The sequence below is a fragment of the Schistocerca gregaria genome, chromosome 4 (genome assembly GCF_023897955.1).
Source record: "Schistocerca gregaria isolate iqSchGreg1 chromosome 4, iqSchGreg1.2, whole genome shotgun sequence".
NCBI lineage: Eukaryota > Metazoa > Arthropoda > Insecta > Orthoptera > Acrididae > Schistocerca > Schistocerca gregaria.
In genome coordinates, this window is record NC_064923.1 from 12,112,095 (window position 1) to 12,130,300 (window position 18,206).

At 26.5% G+C, this 18,206-nt stretch overlaps 2 long non-coding RNA genes across 2 annotated transcripts in view; one reads left to right on the plus strand and one right to left on the minus strand.

Moving 5' to 3' along the window:
- Positions 1 to 1,377: 1,377 nt before the first annotated feature.
- LOC126365800 (uncharacterized) lies at positions 1,378 to 18,189 on the minus strand. Its single transcript, XR_007566259.1, has 2 exons — positions 17,573 to 18,189; positions 1,378 to 1,925 (listed from the first exon to the last, which is right to left on the minus strand). It is a non-coding gene; the product is annotated as an uncharacterized LOC126365800 (long non-coding RNA).
- The window catches only part of LOC126365801 (uncharacterized), a 31,353-nt gene continuing 23,629 nt past the window's right edge, over positions 10,483 to 18,206 (plus strand). The window contains exon 1 of the long non-coding RNA XR_007566260.1: positions 10,483 to 10,497. This is a non-coding gene — a long non-coding RNA (uncharacterized LOC126365801). The remainder of the gene's footprint in view (positions 10,498 to 18,206) is intronic.

Here is an 18,206-nt window from a genome sequence, read left to right on the forward strand (position 1 = left end):
TTATCCATAGTTAGATTTTTTAACTATTAAATACATAAATTAACTTAATATAAAAAAAGAATTCATATAAATAAAAAATTATATTAAATTATATAATTGTATAAAATATATTTATTGTATTATTTAATCTTTCTTTATTTATTAGTGAAAAGAAAGATTAAATAAGAAAGAATATAATACATTTATTGCTATACATGTTCCATATTTATCTTTAATTCTATATAATAGAGAATTTGTTGTGGTCATAGAGTGGTGTGTTTCTTTTTTTTTTTCTTAATGTTTGTGTTTTTTTTTCTTTAAATATTTGAATCTTTTATTTTTTCTTGATTTAATAAATTTAAAAATTTCTTACTTTTTATTCTTAAAAGTTTTATTCTTGCTTGTTTATTCACTTTTTCTTTGTATTATATGTAAGTTTTTTTAGACTAAATGTTCTTTTTGCATTAATTTGATTTAATTATCAAGTGATTTTGGATTTAGCAATTGATTTAGTATCGGCATAATTCGTGCCAGCAGCTGCAGTTATACGATTGATACAAGTGAATATTATTGGTTAAAAAAGTTGTATATACTATTAGGGTTGAAATATAAATTTGTAAGGTGAAATGTTAAAATGTATTTGTTGCCCTTTTTATGAATCTGTGAAATTTAATAATAAACTCGGATTAGATACCCTATTATTTTAAATGTTAATTATATTTTCCAGGGTACTGTTAGTTAAGGTCTTTAAACCCAAAGAATTTGGCGGTATCTCATTCCATTCAGAGGAACCTACCTCGTGATTGATAATACACGATTTACTCTACTTAATTTATTTGTTTGTATATCTCCGCTATCAGAGAATCTTTTTAGAGTTATAATTCTCAAGATTTATAATTATAAAATATTTCAGGTCAAGGTGCAGCTTATAGTTAAGAGGAGGTGTGTTACAATAGATTTTTGTTTATAACGGAATTGATAGTGGAATACTGTTAATGAAGGTGGATTTGATAGTAATTTAATTTATTTAATTTAACTGATATTGGCTCTGAGATGTGTACACATCGCCTGTCGCTCTCATGATTGATTATTCTATTTTATTTTAAAGTAGCTTCAATTTAGATGAGATAAGTTGTAACATAGTAGATGTACAGGGAAATTGTATCTAGGAAGAGTTTCAAGGTATAACTTATTAGCAAAGTGTTTCATTTACACTGAAAATTTTTCTGTGCAAATCAGGATATCTTGATTATTTATTTTATTATATTAATTTTTTGTTTATTTATTTATTTAATATAAATAATTTTATTGGATTTTGTCTTAGTATATTTTATAGAATTGATTTTTTAAATTATAGTGTTATGGTAATGTAAGTGTTTTATGAAATATTATTTTAAATTTTTTAAGTAGATTTTATTTATTGTACCTTTTGATTCAGGGTTTATCAAAATTTTAGTATTTATTTTACTTGTCTCGATTTGGGTTGATTTATAAATAATTTATAGTTAATGTATCTTAATTATTATTAAATTATTTATAGAAATGAGATGTTAATCGTTTCCCAAGATATCTAGTTTCTTAAGAAAAAATTTAATTTTTTAAAGTTATTTGTTTTTATTTAAGTTTTTAAGTAAAAACATTAAATAATTTTTTATTTAAGGGATAAGCTTTGAAGTTAATAACCTATAATTTATTTTATAGAAATATAATAGTAAGCTTTAAACCAGCTATCTTTAAGATTACGTTTTAGTTCATTATTTTTTATTTTGATTTTATAAATATTTTAGGTTTTCTATTAAGATTATTAATTTAAATTTAAAATTTTTGTAATAATGATAGAATTAGTATATTTATTTGTATAAAATTTTTACCTTGTGAACTTATTATAAGGAACTATGCAAAATTGATTTCCGCCTGTTTATCAAAAACATGTCCTCTTGTTAATACTTTGAGGTCTGGCCTGCTCACTGAGCGTATTTTTAAAGAGCCGCGGTATTTTGACCGTGCAAAGGTAGCATAATCATTAGTCTCTTAATTAGTGGCTGGAATGAATGGCTTGACGAGAAATCAACTGTCTCTTAATAAATTTTTGAATTTAACTTTTGAGTCAAAAGGCTTAAATTCTTCTTTAGGACGAGAAGACCCTATAGAGCTTGACATTTTACTTTTATATAGTTTTTTGTTTGTCTTTCTGTATTTAATGATGATGTTTTGTTGGGGTGACATGAAGAATAGATAAACTCTTCATTATTATATCATTTATTTATGTTTGTTATTTTGATCCATAATTTATGATCATAAGATTAAGTTACCTTAGGGATAACAGCATAATTGTTTTTGAGAGCTCATATCGACAAAGCAGATTGCGACCTCGATGTTGGATTAAGAAAAATTTTGGGTGCAGGAGCCCAATGATTAGGCCTGCTCGACCTTTAAATTCTTACATGATCTGAGTTCAGACCGGCGTGAGCCAGGTCGGTTTCTATTCTAAGATTATTAATCCATATTAGTACGAAAGGACCAAATGGTTAAAATATTTTTTGTTATATTGATTAATATTAATTTATTTACTATTTTGACAGATTAATGTGTTGAATTTAGAATTCATTTATGTAGATTTTTTCTACAAATAGTATTGATACTTTATGATTTATTTATATTTATTTTGAATTTTCTTTTATTGGTTATTTGTGTTTTAATTAGTGTTGCCTTTTTAACTTTATTAGAGCATAAGGTTTTAGGTTATATCCAGATTCGACAGGGTCCAAATAAGGTAGGTTTTGTTGGAATTCCTCAGCCATTTAGAGATGCTATTAAGTTAATTTGTAAGGAGCAGCTTATTCCTATTATATCTAATTACCTATTTTATTATTTTTCCCCTGTTTTTAATTTAATGATTTCTTTAGCCGTTTGAGTAATTTTTCCTTATTTAACTTATATGTGTTCTTTTTCTTATGGATTTTTATTTTTTTTATGTTGTACTAGAATAAGTGTTTATACTGTTATGATTGCTGGTTGATCTTCTAATTCAAATTATTCATTATTAGGTTCTCTTCGTTCTGTTGCTCAAACAATTTCTTATGAAGTTAGTTTAGCTTTAATTTTATTATCTTTAATTATTTTAATTGGTAGTTTTAATATGTTTGATTTTATAAACTATCAGCTTTATTGTAGGTTTATTATTATTTCTTTTCCTTTAGCTTTAGCTTGTATTGCTTCTTGTGTAGCTGAAACTAATCGTACTCCTTTTGATTTTGCTGAAGGGGAATCTGAGTTAGTTTCAGCATTTAATATTGAATACGGTGCGGGTGGTTTTACTTTAATCTTTTTAGCTGAATATACTAGAATTGTTTTCCCAAGATTATTATGGTCTTTAATTTCTTTAGGTGGTGATTTTTATTCTTTTATATTTTTTATTAAGCTTGCTATTATATCTTTTGGTTTTATTTGGGTTCCTTGAACATTACCACGGTTTCGTTATGATAAATTAATGTACTTAGCTTGAAAAAGTTTTTTACTTTTATATTTAAATTTTTTATTTTCTTTGTTGGTTTAAAGATTTTATTTATCTCATTTGTTTAGTGAAATTTTTTGAGAAAATTTAATAGAAGAGTTAAACTTCTAATTTTATGTTTTCAAAACATATGCTTTTCCTAAGCTAATTAACTTTTTATTCCTTAATTAATTTATCTCATGCATTTGCGATATGGACATTAATTAAGAAGTATGAGAAGTAGATAATTGTTAAGATTTGACCTGTTATAATATAAGGTTCTTCAACAGGTCGTTTACCAATTCACGTTAGTAAGCACACAACAACTACTATAATTCAGAATAAAATTTGGTTATTAGGGTAAAATTGAATGCCTCGGAATGGTGTTTTATTATAAAATGGTAAGATTATTAAGATTCTAATTGATAAAAATAATGCAATAACACCTCCTAGCTTATTAGGAATTGATCGTAAAATTGCATATGCAAATAAGAAATATCACTCTGGTTGAATGTGAACTGGTGTTACTAATGGGTTGGCAGGTACAAAGTTGTCTGGATCTCCTAATAGGTAAGGATTGATTAAACATAGTATAATTAATAATGATGTTATTAATACAAATGTAATAAAATCCTTAAAGGTAAAGTATGGATGGAATGGAATTTTTTCAATATCTCCATTTAGTCCAAGAGGATTATTAGATCCTGTTTGGTGAAGAAAAAATAAATGAATTGCCGCTATAGCAGCAATAATAAATGGTGATACAAAATGGTATGTGAAGAATCGATTTAATGTTGCATTATCAACAGCGAATCCTCCTCATACTCATTGGACTAAATCTGTCCCTAAGTATGGGATTGCTGATAATAAATTAGTAATTACTGTTGCACCTCAAAAAGATATTTGGCCTCAGGGTAAGACATATCCTATAAATGCAGTTGCTATAACTGAAAATAAAATCACTGTACCAATTATTCAGGTATGTATATATATATATATATAAGATCCGTAGTAAATTCCCCGTCCTACATGTAAGTAAATACAAATAAAAAATATAGATGCTCCATTTCCATGTAAGGTTCGGATAATTCAACCATTATTTACGTCTCGGCAGATGTGTACTACACTACTGAATGCTATTTCAATATTTGATGTATAATGTATAGCTAAAAATAGTCCAGTTACGATTTGAATTACCAAACATAACCCTAATAGGGATCCAAAATTTCATCAAAATGAAATATTTGTTGGGGCAGGTATGTCAATTAAAGAGTTATTAATAATTTTAATTAAAGGATGTCTTAATCGTAAGGGTTTATTCATTAGTAATTTATCTTATTTTACGAAAAGGTCCCTGATTAATATTAGTGATTGTAACAACTGTTAGTAGTGCTAAAAATAAATAAATTAGTATTATTATTGTAATAATAAATGTTGGTCTGTTATTTAATTTTTCTAAAGACATTGTTATTTCTTGATAATGGATTGAATTATCAATATTTATAGTTTCGGTGTTTTTGAAAAAGTCTATAAATATTGATATATCTAGAATAATTAATGTTGATATGATAAATACTCTCATTGTTAATGTAATAATTATAGTAATTGATTTAGGCTGAAATATTTCGTTTGATGCAATTCTTGTAATATAAATAAATAATACTAATATACCACCAAGAAATGTTAAAAATAAAATATATCATAATCAATATCTTTCTATTATTGTTCCTGTTATTAATCCAACTAGGAAGGTTTGAAGGATAATAAAAAGCATTATTGATATTGGGTGTCTTAATTTAATAAAAATAATATTTATTACATTTGATAATGATTTTAATTATTATTTTGATCATTTCAGGGGTTAGTTTATTTAAAATATCTCTTTTGGGGACCGATGATGGAAGCTTTTCCACCTCTGAAGTTTTAAAAGTGGGGGCTTGACTTATTTCCGGTTTACAAGACCGGCGTTTTTTTTAAAACTATTAAAACTAATGTTTATATTCTCTATTTTTAATTTTTTATTGATTTATTTTGCTGGTGTTTATGTTTTTTCTTCTAAACGTAAACATTTATTAATGGTTCTTTTCAGATTAGGATATATTGTTCTTTCTGTGTTTATATTAGTTATTGTTTTTCTTATTGAGTCTGATTATGATTATTTTTTTCCTGTTATTTTTTTAGTTTTTTCTGTTTTTGAGGGTGCTTTAGGTCTTTCTATTTTAGTTTCAATAATACGTTCTCATGGTAATGATTCTTTTAATTCTTCTGGTTTATCTTTATGTTAAAGTATATTTATTTATAACTATTTTTTTGATCCCTCTTTGTTTATTAAATAATTGTTGATGGTTGGTTCATTCTTTAATGTTTCTGTCGAGTTTTGTGTATATAATTTGTGTTTATTCATATGCTGATTTGAATATAATTAGATATTATTTTGGTATTGATTATTTTTCTTTTAGTTTAATTTTGCTTAGTTTTTGGATTTCTTCTTTAATAATCACTGCTAGAGGTTCAGTTTATTTAAGTTCATATCATTCTTTTTTGGTTTTTATGGTTTTAATTTTAATAATTATGCTTTACTGTTCATTTGCGAGATTAAGTCTTCTTTCTTTTTATATTTTTTTTGAGGTTAGATTAGTTCCTACTTTACTTTTAATTTTGGGTTGGGGATATCAGCCTGAGCGTTTCCAGGTTGGTTTTTATTTAATTTTTTGTACTTTGGTTGCTAGATTGCCTTTATTATTAGTCTTATTTAAGGTTTATGATTTTTCTAATACTTTATATTTTCCTTTATTAGTTGATTTTGGTTGTTATTATTTTATGTTTTATGTATTTATAATTTTGACTTTTTTAGTTAAGATACCTATATTTTTGGTCCATTTATGACTTCCTAAGGCCCATGTAGAGGCCCCCATTTCAGGTAGAATGATTCTTGCTGGTGTTTTATTGAAGTTAGGTGGTTATGGTATTTTTGTGTTATAAAGGTTATTTCTTATTTAGGTTTAAAGTTTAATTATTTTTGATTATCTTTAGGTTTGTCTGGGGGTGTTATTGTAAGATTTATATGTTTTTTGTCAGGTTGATTTAAAGTCTTTAATTGCATATTCTTCTGTTGCTCATATAAGAATGGTTACCGGTGGATTGATGACTATGAATTGGTGAGGTTGTGTAGGTTCTCTTTCTCTAATGGTCGGTCATGGTTTATGTTCTTCTAGTTTATTTTGTTTATCTAATATTATTTATGAACGTTTAGGTAGACGAATATCATTAATTAACAAGGGTATAATTAATTTGATACCAAGAATGGCTTTATGATGATTTCTTTTAAGATCATCAATTATGGCTGCTCCTCCTTCTTTAAATTTGGTAGGTGAAATTGGATTATTAAATAGAATTATATCTTGATCTTCTTTTAGATTCTTTGCTTTAATTTTTTATCTTTTTTTAGAGCTGTTTATACTTTGTATATATATTCTTATTCTCAGCATGGTAATTATTATTCTGGTGTTTATACTTGTTCTCTTGGTTATTTTCGTGAATATCATCTTTTACTTTTACATTGATTGCCTTTAAATATGGTCTGTTTAAGGGGTGAATATTTCTTTGTTTAGTTTGCTTAAGTATTTTAATTAAAAATTTTGTTTTGTAGAATCAATGATATGAAGTTTTTCATCTTAGGTCGTGAATTTATTTTCTATTTGTTCTTTGAGTTTTTTTTCTTTGTTTTTTTCGAGAACTATAATTTTTTTTTAGGTATTTATTATTTAATAATTGATTATAGAGTTTTTGTTGAGTGAGAGCTTTTCAATTTAAATGGTTCTATAGTTGTTATAACTTTAATTTTGGATTGAATATCTCTTATTTTTATGTCTTTTGTTATATATATTTCTTCTTTGGTTATTTATTATAGAGAGGATTATATGTCTGGTGAAAAGAATATAAATCGTTTTATTATTATTGTTTTAATATTTATTCTTTCTATAGGTTTTTTAATTATTAGCCCTAATTTAATTAGAATTTTATTAGGTTGTGATGGTTTAGGTTTAGTTTCTTATTGTTTAGTTATTTATTATCAAAATGTAAAATCTTGTAGTGTGGGTATATTATCTGCACTTTCTAATCGTATTGGTGATGTTGCTATTTTGATTTCTATTGCATGAATGTTAAATTTTGGTGGTTGAAATTATATTTATTATTATGATTTTATTTCTAATTCTTTTGAAATAAAGCTCATTACTATATTAATTGTTTTAGCAGCTGTAACTAAGAGAGCTCAAATTCCTTTTTCTTCATGACTTCCTGCTGCTATAGCAGCTCCTACCCCTGCTTTAGTTCATTCTTCTACTGTTGTTACTGCTGGTGTTTATTTATTAATTCGTTTTAGACCAATATTAGATACTTATAATTGTGCTTGATTTTTACTTTTAATTGGTTGTATAACTATATTTATGGCTGGATTGGGCGCTAATTTTGAATTTGATTTGAAGAAGATTATTGCTCTTTCTACTTTAAGACAACTTGGTTTAATAATAAGAATTTTAGCTATGGGTTATCCAAAGCTTGCATATTTTCATTTATTGGCTCATGCTTTATTTAAGGCATTATTATTTATATGTGCAGGTTCAATAATTCATAATTTAAAGGATTCTCAGGATATTCGTTTTATAGGATCAATTGTTAATTTCATACCTTTAACTTCAGTTTGTTTTAATGTTTCTAGTTTATCTTTGTGTGGTTTACCTTTTTTAGCTGGATTTTATTCAAAGGATTTAATTCTTGAGATGGTTTGTTTTAGATGAATTAATTGTTTAATTTTTTTTCTTTATTTTTTTCTACTGGTTTAACTGCTTCTTATTCTTTTCGTTTGTTTTATTATTCAATATCTGGTGATAATAATTTTTATTCTAGATTTTCTTTTGATGATAAGGGTTATTACATTTCGTTTGTAATAACTGGTCTATTGTTTGTTGCTGTTTTTGGTGGTAGTCTTTTATCTTGATTAATTTTTCCTATTCCTCATGTGATTGCTTTACCTTATTATTTAAAGTTTTTAACTATTACAGTTGTTATTTTAGGTGCTTATTTAGGTTATCTTATTTCTAATTTTGATTTTACTCATAATTTATTTTCTTTAAGTATACTTTCTTTTGTCAGATTTGCCTGTTCTATATGATTTATACCTTTTCTTTCAACTAATTGTATTAGATATATTCCTTTAAAAATAGGTTATTATTCATCTAAGTCATTTGATTATGTTTGAGGTGAATTTCTTGGTGGTCAAGGTTTATATAGATTATTTATTTATTTAATTGGTTATATTCAAGGTTGATATGATTCTAATTTCACGATTTATCTTTTAACTTTTATTTTTTGAGTATTTATTTTGGTAATATTATTTTTCGTTTACTTAAATAGCTTATAATTAGAGCGTGACACTGAAGATGTTAAGGAAGTATTTTTACTTTTAGGTATTTATAAATATAGATATATTATTTTTACAGTGAAAATGTAATGTTTTATTTAAACTATATAAATTTTAGAAATGTTAACGGAGTTTAACCGCTAATATAAAAAGTTAGCAGCTTTCATATTGGCTTTACATTTCCTTAATTGGAACTATTATAGTTCAATTATATTATTAACAGTAATACGCCTCTTTTTGGCTTCAATTAATAAGAATAAGGGTAGTACATACCAATCTTCCAGGTCGAAACTGACTGCAATATTTCGCTTCTTATTCTATTTAAGGTTGATTGATAATATCAATACTTTTTGAATGCAACCCAAATGTTATGTTTAACTACAACCCTTTATTCTGCTCATTGTAATGCTCCTTGATTTCATTCATGGTATAGTCCACCTAGTAGTACTAGAATAAAAAATATTGTTGATACTGTTCAGATTATAATGTCTGATGTTTTAAAAATAATTACAATTGGTAGAATTAGTGCAATTTCTACATCAAAAATTAAAAAGATTACTGCGATTAGGAAGAATCGTAGTGAGAATGGTATTCGTGCTGATCTTTTTGGATCAAACCCACATTCAAATGGTGATCTTTTTTCTCGATCATTAATTAATTTTTTTGATAATGTTGTTGCCAGGATTATAACAATTATTGGAATAATAAATCTAATGAAAACTCTTGTAGATAATATTAGAATTGTTTTCTTGATTTATATCAAGCTTTCTGATTGGAAGTCAAATGTACTATTTATACTAGAAAAACAATTATCTACCTCATCAATAAATAGAGATATATAAGAATAATCATACTACGTCTACGAAGTGTCAGTATCATGCTGCTACTTCAAATCCAAAGTGGTGTCTTGGTGAGAATTGATTTATTGAGTGTCGAAGTAGACATGTTGATAAAAAGATTGTCCCAATAATTACGTGTAAACCATGGAATCCTGTTGCAACAAAGAATGTTGATCCATAAACTGCATCTGCAATGGTAAAAGGTGCTTCTCAATATTCATATGCTTGAAGTATTGTAAAATATAGTCCTCATAACACTGTGAAGAATAATCCTTGTAGTGCTTGAGTATGATTAGATTCTATTAAACTATGATGTGCTCATGTTACTGTTACTCCTGATGCTAAAAGAATAGCTGTATTAAGTAATGGAATTTGTATAGGGTTGAAGGGTTGAATGTCCTATTGGAGGTCATAATATTCCTAGTTCAATTGTTGGTGCTATTCGTCTTCTAAAGAATGCTCAAAAAAAGAAACGAAAAATAATACCTCTGATGCAATAAATAAAATTAATCCTCATCGTAATCCAATTGATACAAATCCTGTATGTAATCCTTGATATGTTCCTTCTCGCACTACATCTCGTCATCATTGAATTATGGTTAGTAGGGTAATTCCAAATCCAATTATGAATAAGTTAATGTTAAATAGGTGGAATCATTTTGCTAGTCCTGATACTAGGACTATTGCTCCAATTGCTCCTGTTGGTGGTCAAGGTCTATAGTCTACTAAGTGGAATGGGTGGTTTGAGTGAGTTGTTAACATAGGTTTAATATACTTCCCTAGAATAAAGAGTTCTTAAATTTGAGAAAACATAGGCTTGAATTATTGCTATGCTGATTCTAGAATTAATAGAAGTATTTGTCCAATAATTAGTAATGAGGTTAAGTTTATTGCTATAGATGGTCCTGTGTTTCCTAATAAGGTTAATAATAAGTGTCCTGCAATTATATTTGCTGCTAACCGTACTGCTAATGTACCTGGTCGAATGACATTACTAATTGTTTCAATTAGTACTATAAATGATATTAATGCAGGCGGTGTACCTTGTGGTACAAGGTGTGAAATATATGATTAGTATGATTAATTCATCCAAATAATATAAATCTTAGTCATATAGGTAGGGCAATTGCAAATGTTAATGCTAAATGTCTTGTTCTAGTAAAAATATAATGGAATAATCCTATAAAATTGTTAAATAATATTATAATAAAAATTGAGATGAAAATGAATGTTGTTCCATTAAATGATTTTGGTCCAAGTAGTGTTTTAAATTCATTATGTAAGGTTAAATTTAGTTTATTTCATATAATGTTAATTCGTGATGGTGTAAGTCAAAATAGTGATGGGATTAATAATAGTCCTAGAAATGTTCTAGTTCAATTTAATGATAAATTAAAGATGTTAGTTGATGGGTCAAATGTTGAGAATAAATTTGTTATCATTTTCAATTTAAATTTTTTATTTCAATTGTTCCTTTTTCTGCTCTTTTAATAAGGTTAGGCTTAAATGAGAAGAAGTTTATTTGATTAAACAAGATTAATGTAGCTGAAAATATAATGAATAGTTAGAATCATATAAGAGGGGATATATGAGGGATTTGGATATAATTTCCTCATCAGAAGTAGTCGTTAATTTACTATTATTTGGTTTAAGAGACCATTACTTACTTTCAGTCATCTGATGAATTTCAATGTGTACTAATCTTGTTTAGTTACTTTAGATTGACACTCTAATGTTATTTATTTTAACTAACTCCTTAAATTATCTTAGATAATCACTTAATAAATAAATTTACTGAAGTTCTTTCAATTACAATTGGTATAAATCTGTGGTTTGCTCCACAGATTTCTGAGCAGTGTCCAAAGAATAATCCAGGTAGATTTATTGTGAATGTTCCTTGATTTAACCGACCTGGCGTTGCATCAATTTTAACCCCTAATGCAGGAACTGCTCGTGAGTGTAGAACATCTGATGCTCTTGTTAATACTCGTACTTCTGTATTTATTGGTAGGATTGTTCGGTTATCTACATCTAGCAGTCGAAATCCATCATTTTCTAAGTCTTGTTCTGGTGTTATGTAAGTGTCAAATTCTACGTCTATAAAGTCTGAATATTCATATCTTCAATATCATTGTCGTCCAATGGTTTTAATTGTAATTATTGCATCTACTGAATCATCAAGTAAATATAATAGTCGTAATGATGGAAGGGCAATAAAAATTAATGTAATTGCTGGTAAAGCTGTTCAGATTGTTTCAATTAAGTGTCCATGGAGTATATTACGGTTAGTATAGGCAATAAATAATATATAACTTAAGGCATAACCTACAATTACTGTAATTAATAATAATACGACCATAGTATGATCATGAAAGAATGATAGTTGCTCCATTAATGGTGAAGCTCCATCTTGAAGAGATAAATTTGATCATGTTGCCATTATGAATATTTTCTAATAAAAGGTCAAACCTTTATTTGTAGAGCTTAAATCTACTGCACTAATCTGCCATATTAGAATCTAGAGATTAATGGTAATTCTGAGTAACTATGTTCTGCAGGAGGGTTATTTTGTAGTCATTCTGTTGATCTTCTTACGTTAGCTCCAAATATAATTGCTGAGTTTGTAACCATTCTTTCTCATATAATTACAATGAATATAATAATTCCTACAATAGAAATTGTAGACCCAATTCTTGATACTTCATTTCATGATGTATATGCGTCTGGGTAGTCTGAGTATCGTCGAGGTATTCCTGCTAATCCTAAGAAGTGTTGGGGAAAGAATGTTAAGTTTACTCCAATGAATATAATTGTAAATTGGATTTTTAATCATGTATTATTTATAGTTAATCCTGTAAATAGTGGATATCATTGAATAACACCTCCTATAATTGCAAATACTGCTCCTATAGATAATACATAATGAAAATGGGCTACTACATAATATGTATCATGTAATACAATATCAAGTGATGAATTTGCTAATACTAATCCTGTTAATCCACCAATTGTAAATAGGAAAATAAATCCTAGAGCTCATAATAATGGTGGATTGAACTTGAATTTAATTCCATATAATGTAGCTAATCATCTAAATACCTTAATTCCTGTAGGTACAGCAATAATTATTGTTGCTGATGTAAAATATGCTCGTGTGTCAACATCCATTCCTACTGTAAATATATGATGTGCTCATACAATAAATCCTATTAGTCCAATTGATAGTATAGCATAAATCATACCTAATGTTCCAAATGGTTCAATTTTTCCTCTTTCTTGACATACAATGTGTGAAATAATTCCGAACCCCGGTAGAATTAAAATATAAACTTCTGGGTGTCCAAAGAATCAAAATAGATGTTGATATAGAATTGGGTCACCCCCTCCTGCAGGGTCAAAGAATGATGTATTTAAATTTCGGTCTGTTAATAATATAGTAATAGCTCCTGCTAAAACTGGAAGTGAAAGAAGGAGAAGTAATGCTGTAATAGCTACAGATCATACAAATAAAGGTGTTTGATCTAAAGTTATACTTTCTGATCGTATATTAATTGCTGTTGTAATGAAATTCACTGCACCAAGAATAGGTGACACACCTGCTAAGTGTAATGAAAAAATAGCTAGATCTACAGATGCACCCCCATGTGCAATAGCTCCTGCTAGAGGAGGGTAAACTGTTCATCCTGTACCAGCACCATTATCTACTATAGAAGATGTAAGAAGAAGGGTTAGTGAAGGTGGTAGTAATCAAAAACTTATATTATTTATTCGTGGAAATGCTATATCTGGTGCACCAATTATTAGTGGAACAAGTCAATTACCAAATCCACCAATTATAATAGGTATTACTATAACGAAAATTATTACGAATGCGTGAGCTGTGATAATAACATTATAAATCTTGTCATCCCCAATTAGAGATCTGGGTTGACCAAGTTCAGCACGAATAAGTATTCGTATTGATGTTCCTACTATTCCTGCTCATGCTCCAAATAGGACTTATAAAGTACCAATGTCCTTATGGTTTGTTGAGAATAATCATTTTTGCGGTAAGATGGCTGAATTTTAGGTGGTAGACTGTAAATCTACTTATGAGATGTTTTCTCTCTTACCATATTTAGGTCTTATATTCAATTATGATTCTAGACTGCAATTCTAGAGGTGTAAAATTTTACTAAGGCCTAAAAGATTATTCTTTTAATTATAACTTTGAAGGTTATTAGTTTGATTAACTTAAGTCCTTAGTATAATGAAATTAAGGTTGATGTTGAAATCAATCCTATTGTTGAAATTATTACTGTTATAGGAAGAATAATTCTTGATTTTTGGGACTATCTTTATAGATCACGAATTTTCTGTATAAGATATAATTAGAGCTGTGAATCTAATACGTATATAATAGTAGAGTGTAATTGTAGTTAATACGACTATAATAGTTATAATAGTTGTTATATTGTTTTCTATTAACGATTGTATTACAATTCATTTTGGTAAGAATCTAAGGAATGGTGGTAGGCCACCTAAAGATAGTAAAGATAAAAATATTATGAATTTAATTTCGGTTTTTATATTTCTGGCTGAATAAATTTGATTTATGAAAAATAAATTTATTTGCTTGAATAATAAAACTATAATTAATCTTAATAGTGAGTAAATAATGAAGTATAGTTCTCAGATGTTTTCTCTGACTGTTAATGATCTAATTATTTAACCTAGGTGTCTAATTGATGAATATGCTAAAAGTTGTCGTAGGGATGTTTGATTTAAACCTCCTATTGCCCCAATAATAATTCTTAAAATAATAATTGTTCAAATGAAAGTTCTTAATTGAATACAATAGGATAAGACCATTATTGGGGCGATTTTTTGTCATGTTATTAATGTTAAACAATTATTTCATCTTGAGGCTCCTATTACTTCTGGAAATCAGAAATGGAAAGGTGCAGCTCCAATCTTTAATAATAATCTAGAAATAATTATTATTGATGGGATAAATTCTGTTTCCCATCCCATGGGATATTTTATTTGAATCAGCAAAATTGAAAATAATAGTATTGTCGATGCTACTGCTTGGACAGTAAAATATTTAATTTATGATTCGTTTATTATTATATTTTTATTTCTTGTTAGGAGCGGAATAATCGAAAGTAAGTTGATCACAAGTCCTATTCAAACCCCAAATCAGGAATTTGATGAAAGGGACAGGATCGTTCCTATCATTAATGTTGATAGGAAGAGAAGTTTTGTAGAGTTGTTGTCATTAAAAAGGAGAGGATTCATACATCTATAAATGGGGTATGAACCCATTAGCTTGTTTAGCTTACCTTTTTACGTTAAGGTGTATGATGCACGTTAGTTTTTGATACTAAAGGGGGTAGTTTAATTCTATCTTATGTAATTTTAATGAAGGTAATTTTATTTACTTTATTTACACTATCACGGTAACCCTTTAATCAGGCACTTCATTTATTTAATATATAAATTGAATTTTTTTTTTAAATTCTTTTATGCATTATTTTGTTTAATTAGGATTAATTTATCCTGCTCCTTTTATTCTTTAAATATATATATATATATATATATATATATATATATATATATATATATATATATATATATATATATATAATAAATAATTTGTATTAATATATTACATTTAACTAAATTTAAAAAATTGTAAGTTTATTTTATTATTATTAATTGATTATTGTAATAGATTTATTTACCTAGGATTATAGCTACTTATGTTTTTAGCTTAAAATAGGTTATTATAATATAATATATTTAATAATATGTAATTTAATATTTATTATTATTATAATAGGATGTAAAAAATAAAATTATTAATTTTAAATATAAAATATTATAATTAATATAAATAAATATATTAATTATAATAATATAATTAATATAAATTATCCATAGTTAGATTTTTTAACTATTAAATACATAAATTAACTTAATATAAAAAAAGAATTCATATAAATAAAAAATTATATTAAATTATATAATTGTATAAAATATATTTATTATATTATTTAATCTTTCTTTGTTTATTAGTGAAAAGAAAGATTAAATAAGAAAGAATATAATACATTTATTGCTATACATGTTCCATATTTATCTTTAATTCTATATAATAGAGAATTTGTTGTGGTCATAGGGTGGTGCGTTTCTTTTTTTTCTTAATGTTTGTGTTTTTTTTTTCTTTAAATATTTGAATCTTTTATTTTTTTTTGATTTAATAAATTTAAAAATTTCTTACTTTTTATTCTTAAAAGTTTTATTCTTGCTTGTTTATTCACTTTTTCTTTGTATTATATGTAAGTTTTTTTAGACTAAATGTTCTTTTTGCATTAATTTGATTTAATTATCAAGTGATTTTGGATTTAGCAATTGATTTAGTATCGGCATAATTCGTGCCAGCAGCTGCAGTTATACGATTGATACAAGTGAATATTATTGGTTAAAAAAGTTGTATATACTATTAGGGTTGAAATATAAATTTGTAAGGTGAAATGTTAAAATGTATTTGTGGCCCTTTTTATGAATCTGTGAAATTTAATAATAAACTCGGATTAGATACCCTATTATTTTAAATGTTAATTATATTTTCCAGGGTACTGTTAGTTAAGGTCTTTAAACCCAAAGAATTTGGCGGTATCTCATTCCATTCAGAGGAACCTACCTCGTGATTGATAATACACGATTTACTCTACTTAATTTATTTGTTTGTATATCTCCGCTATCAGAGAATCTTTTTAGAGTTATAATTCTCAAGATTTATAATTATAAAATATTTCAGGTCAAGGTGCAGCTTATAGTTAAGAGGAGGTGTGCTACAATAGATTTTTGTTTATAACGGAATTGATAGTGGAATACTGTTAATGAAGGTGGATTTGATAGTAATTTAATTTATTTAATTTAACTGATATTGGATCTGAGATGTGTACACATCGCCTGTCGCTCTCATGATTGATTATTCTATTTTATTTTAAAGTAGCTTCAATTTAGATGAGATAAGTTGTAACATAGTAGATGTACAGGGAAATTGTATCTAGGAAGAGTTTCAAGGTATAACTTATTAGCAAAGTGTTTCATTTACACTGAAAATTTTTCTGTGCAAATCAGGATATCTTGATTATTTATTTTATTATATTAATTTTTTGTTTATTTATTTATTTAATATAAATAATTTTATTGGATTTTGTCTTAGTATATTTTATAGAATTGATTTTTTAAATTATAGTGTTATGGTAATGTAAGTGTTTTATGAAATATTATTTTAAATTTTTTAAGTAGATTTTATTTATTGTACCTTTTGATTCAGGGTTTATCAAAATTTTAGTATTTATTTTACTTGTCTCGATTTGGGTTGATTTATAAATAATTTATAGTTAATGTATCTTAATTATTATTAAATTATTTATAGAAATGAGATGTTAATCGTTTCCCAAGATATCTAGTTTCTTAAGAAAAAATTTAATTTTTTAAAGTTATTTGTTTTTATTTAAGTTTTTAAGTAAAAACATTAAATAATTTTTTATTTGAGGGATAAGCTTTGAAGTTAATAACCTATAATTTATTTTATAGAAATATAATAGTAAGCTTTAAACCAGCTATCTTTAAGATTACGTTTTAGTTCATTATTTTTTATTTTGATTTTATAAATATTTTAGGTTTTCTATTAAGATTATTAATTTAAATTTAAAATTTTTGTAATAATGATAGAATTAGTATATTTATTTGTATAAAATTTTTACCTTGTGAACTTATTATAAGGAACTATGCAAAATTGATTTCCGCCTGTTTATCAAAAACATGTCCTCTTGTTAATACTTTGAGGTCTGGCCTGCTCACTGAGCGTATTTTTAAAGAGCCGCGGTATTTTGACCGTGCAAAGGTAGCATAATCATTAGTCTCTTAATTAGTGGCTGGAATGAATGGCTTGACGAGAAATCAACTGTCTCTTAATAAATTTTTGAATTTAACTTTTGAGTCAAAAGGCTTAAATTCTTCTTTAGGACGAGAAGACCCTATAGAGCTTGACATTTTACTTTTATATAGTTTTTTGTTTGTCTTTCTGTATTTAATGATGATGTTTTGTTGGGGTGACATGAAGAATAGATAAACTCTTCATTATTATATCATTTATTTATGTTTGTTATTTTGATCCATAATTTATGATCATAAGATTAAGTTACCTTAGGGATAACAGCGTAATTGTTTTTGAGAGCTCATATCGACAAAGCAGATTGCGACCTCGATGTTGGATTAAGAAAAATTTTGGGTGCAGGAGCCCAATGATTAGGCCTGCTCGACCTTTAAATTCTTACATGATCTGAGTTCAGACCGGCGTGAGCCAGGTCGGTTTCTATCCTAAGATTATTAATCCATATTAGTACGAAAGGACCAAATGGTTAAAATATTTTTTGTTATATTGATTAATATTAATTTATTTACTATTTTGACA